Below are 4,998 nucleotides of genomic sequence, written 5' to 3' on the forward strand. Positions count from 1 at the left end.
GGAGGGCACTTGTTGGAATGGAGCACTGGGTGTTTTATGTAAGTGATGAACCATTAAATTCTACTCTTGAAACCATTATTACACTATCTGTTAACTAACTTGGATTTAAATTAAAAAAAAACATAAATAAATAAAATTTAAGAATTGAAAAAATAAAATAAAATGAAGAGATTATGTTAAGTATCTGTCAGCACAGTTTGTACTGTGTATTTAAGAGTTTGAGCATTTTTGAATGTCTCTTTCTCTCTTTGGTCATTTGTTTTGTTTCTGAAATTCTTTTTTTTCTGATTTTAAAATGTCTTTATTAACAACAATTAGGTTGCTCATTCCTCTGCCCTCTTACTCACTGGTTTTCTGGACACAGTTCACCTGATCCCAGACTCTTCCTGAGTCTAACAAGTTGTGGCTTTCCTTCTTGGCTCATGTTGTGGGATATTGCCTTGAGATTAATAGCTTATCCACTTGAAGTGAATGAGTACTCCAATATCAGCCAACATCATTCTTACCATGTCACTTCCCATCATGGAACCACTCATGGTTGCTGGTGGAACTCCAGGATTAGCTTCATAACCTATGCCACCACCACCACCTAGAGGTGGAAATTTCTGGTCTCCTGAACCATAGGGATCTCCATGTTCCTTGCTCCTCCTCCACCCATTCTCATGTCTCTTTCTCTTGGATCCATGTAGCCCATCCGGCGATAACTTTCTTCTCTTTGGCATTTCATTTGTTCTTCCATTTCACATTGACGAATCATCATCTCTTCTTCCCTTCTACGTTGTTCTTCTTGCCTTAGCTGCATTTCTTTACGTTTCTACATTTCTTGATTGTGAAGTTCTACCATGCATCTTAATTCTTCCTGGCATCTCATCAGATTTTGACACAAAAGATTTGCCTGATGTTCATGATAAGCATCTTCCATTTCACTTTCCAATTTGTCCTTTGTATTTTTCATGTTTTTTTCAAGTCGCTACCTTTGTTGTTTCTCCATTTCATCCAGGGATTTCCATCACTGAGAATATTCATACTCAAATGTGTCATGCTGGGAAAAATGAGGAGGGGTTTCTCTCTCCTTTTGATACATTGGATTCTTCTGTGCAAGTTTTTCAGGAAGGCCTTCTTCATCATCTCATTGCTCAAGTGGTTCCACCATGACTGGACGAGGAGTTGTTGTTAGTAAGAAAACACCTTCACTGCATCTTTCAAATGCTTTCCTTGCTGCTGGTTTGGAAGCAAACTCAACAATGCCTTTCCCTGTAGACCTCCCACGATCATCCACAATTACAACAGCCCTTTCAATAGGACCAAACTGGCTAAAAGCTTCTTCCAACAGTTCATTGGAAACATAAGGTGAAAGGTTTCCAACAGAAAGGGTGGCAGCATGTATGGCAAAGTGAACCCGAAGCTGTCTACCTCTCATCAGTGTATCATCAAGTTCAGCTTTGGCAATTTCAGCCAGTGCTTTAGATTCAAGTTTAATAAATCCAGATCCTTTGCCTTTGTTAATAAAAACTTCTCCTAGTTCTCCATATTTAGCAAGTAGTCTTTTGAATTCATCCTCTGTGATATCAGCAGGTAGATTCCCAACAAATAACCAACAACGCTGAGTGTAAGTTTTCTCTCCAGGCCTCCTCAAGAGAGACAAGTTGGCTTTAAACCCCTCCGAGTTGGAGATCTCCTCGCTGCTGCCACCGCGCCCGCCGGGTGGGGGCCCCTGGTGGTGCTGCTGGTGGTAGGGTGGGTGGTGCTGCCGGCCTCCGGCCTCCAGCCTCCTCGGGGCTCTCTGCCGCCTCGGTGTGGTGGCTTGGGGTGGCCGCCAGGAGTGCTTAGGCCCGGGCCGCTGCCGGGCTTTGGCTCGCCTGGCATTTTGCCGCCTTTCCGGCCTCCGGGTCCTGGGCCCTGCTTAGGACCGGGGCCCAGGCCTCCTGCGGGTGGAGGCGGGGGGGCACCCCCGGCCTGGGGTGGGGTGGTGGGGACGCCGCTGCTCGACAGCTCGGGCGATGGCTCCCCAGGGGGCGCCGAGGTGACAGCGGGCAGCGGGTTCGGGGTGGGGCCTGGCCCCGTGGGGGCCCCAGAGGTCGGGGGAATGGCGGGCGGTGCCGAGCTGGAGGCCGGTGGAGCGCTGCCCACTCCGGGAGCTGGGCTGGGTCCCTGAGGAACGACGGGCTTGGACGAGTCATGTGGCGGTGGAGGCGGCTGCTGATGTGGCGGTTGTTGCGGCGGTGGCTGCTGCTGTTGCTGCTGCTGGTGGTGGGATTGAGGGATTGGGGGATTGGGGTCTTGGGGCCACCCTGGCCCGGGCTGGGCCCCATTGGTCCCCGGTTCTGATTGAGGCCCATGCCAGGCGGCGGGGAGCGGAAGTCGTGGAGGCTGCCCCGGCCGCCGCCTCCTCCGCGCCAGTGGAAGCCGCCACCGCCACCGCCACAGCTCATGGCGAGACATGTCTGTTATCAAGAGGCGGTCGAGGCAGAAGCGGAGAGGACGCTCTGGGAACGTGGAGGCCACCTTGCTTTGCATAAAATGGCAGATGACACAGGCCTTTGTTTCTTAAATTCTACATATGAGTGAGGTCATGTGGTATTTGTCTTTCTCTGACTTATTTCGTTTAGCATTATACACTATAGGGTGTAATGTTGCAAATGGCAAGACTTCATTCTTTTTTACAGTTGGGTAGTATTTCAGTGTGTGTGTGTGTGTGTGTGTGTGCTGTGTGCCATATTGCCTTTGTCCATTCATCTCTCAGTGGGCCCTTGGGTTGATTTCATATCTAGAGATTATTAGATATGTAAATTGTAAATAATGCTTCAATGAAAATAGTGGTGTATGTATCCTTTTGAATTAGTGTTTTTGTTTTCTTTGGGTTAATTACCTGGTGGTGGAATTGCTGGATGTATGGTAATTCTGTTTTTGATTTTTTGAAAAACCTCCACACTACGTTCTGCGGTATCTGTACCAGTTTGCTATCCCACCAAAAGGGCATGAATGTTTCTTATTCTCCGCATCTTCAACAGCAATTGTTATTGCTTCTATTTTTTGTTTCAGCAATTCTGGGAAGTGTGGGATGGTGTCTTGTTGTGGTTTTGACTTGAATTTCCCTGATTATTGGTGGTATTAAACATTTTTCATGTGTCTGTTGGTCGTCTATGTCTTCTGTGGGATATTGTCCATTAAGGACCTCTGCCCATCTTTAATCTTTATACATTTTAGATATTAACCCCTTATCAAATAAAACATTTGCAATTGTTAAAAAAATAATAAACTAAAAAGATGAAAAAAATAAAACTATTGTCATAAAATATATCAAAACTTAAATTTTCAGAATATTAAAGAGTGAAGATAGTGACTGCATTTTAATTGCATATAGTAATTCATTGCAAATCAAATTTTCTCCTATTAAAAATCAAAATCTGAAGGCATTTAGTTTAATTTTGTGTATCTCCATGCAAAAGTAAAATTAGGTTACTATAGTCTAATTTTTTGTTATAAGCCTCTTTCCTGTAAGAATTTAATATTTTATCCACTGATTCTTCATTGCCTATGTCATTATGTATCCTCTATTTTCTAAATCAGAAAATATCTTCCTATGTGTTGTTAAAGCTTTACATTTTCCTATTCTATTTTAAAGTGACTTTCTCACTTTGGTCTTCTCACTTTGGGGAAGAGGGCTTCTAATCAGCATGCATGTTTACATATAGTCAGGATTTATCTTTGGAGAGCAGAAAGCTCTCCAAATTTCACTTGGTTGTGGGGTGCCTGGGTGGCTCAGTTATTTAAGTATGTGACTTCGGTTCAGGTCATGATCTTGCGGTTTGTGCATTCAAGCCCTGCGTCAGGCTCTGTGCTGACAGCTTGGAGCCTGGAGCCTGCTTTGGATTCTGTGTCTCCTCCTTTCTCTGCCCCTCCCATGCTCATGCTTCTGTCTCTCTCTGTCAATAATAAACTTTAAAAAAAAAGATTAAAAAAAATTTCACTTGGGTCATACAATATAATCCAATTCTGCATAAAACTCCATAAAAATTTATAATCTATTTGTTCTAATGGACTTCTGATTTCAGCATGGTGTATTTTCTAATTTTATTTTGGATTATATTTTACTATTACAATATTTGATTTTATATTGTATATTACTTACAAATATATGTTTTGTGTATATATGTAATAAATGTTATATACCTATTATACACTGTATATTATACAAACTATATATTATACACAATATGTTTCATATAGGTATATGACATATATATTACTACTTGGTTAATGTAATTGTTTTTATAGGACAGTGGCTGATTGCATTTTATTTTGATGACATTGGGTATTTTTAGTTGTGTTTAAGGTATTTTTTATACCACACATGAAAATGTCACATCTGGAGAAGATGGTGGCATAGGAGGATGCTGGGCTCACCTCATTCTGCTGACCACTTAGATTCCACCCACATCTGCCTATATAACCCAGAAAACTGCCAGAAGACTAGAAGACCGGACTCTCTGGAGCCAAGTGTAGACAAGAGGCCCAGGGAAGAGGGCAGGAAGGGTGGAGAGGCGGTGCATGCCACACAGACTGGCAGGAGGGAGCCGGGGCAGTGGAGGGGCAGCCCGCCCAGCAAGGCAGAGCCCCTGATGTCTGGCTTGCAAAAGCAGAGGGGCCAGACTTCGTGAGTTCTGACAGCCAGCGGGACTTAACATCTGGAATGTTAAAAGTCAACAGCTCTGCTCGGCGGAGAGCGGGAGGGCAAGAGGACACCTCAGCTCAGCGGGGAACAAAGGCGCTGGCAAGCGCCATCTCCCTCTCCCATCCCCCAGCCAAAATCCCAAAAGGAACCAGGTCTCATCACTGAACTTGCTTGCACTGCACAAACACCCAACGCTGTGCTTCTGTGGATCCATCCCTCCGACGGATCTGCCTCCCTCCTGGTGCTGCAGGGCCCCTCCCACAGGGGACCGCCAATGACAAAGTGAGCTAAGCCTGCCCCTCCCGCCCCTGTGCACCTTACGG

The 4,998-nt window shown here is 44.7% G+C and overlaps 1 pseudogene; it reads right to left on the reverse strand.

Annotated features, from left to right (window-relative positions):
- Positions 1-280: 280 nt before the first annotated feature.
- On the reverse strand, positions 281-2,432 carry LOC106986803 (splicing factor, proline- and glutamine-rich-like; annotated as a pseudogene).
- Positions 2,433-4,998: the final 2,566 nt, after the last annotated feature.

This window comes from Acinonyx jubatus, chromosome B3 (assembly GCF_027475565.1).
Source record: "Acinonyx jubatus isolate Ajub_Pintada_27869175 chromosome B3, VMU_Ajub_asm_v1.0, whole genome shotgun sequence".
NCBI classification, from domain to species: Eukaryota; Metazoa; Chordata; class Mammalia; order Carnivora; family Felidae; genus Acinonyx; species Acinonyx jubatus.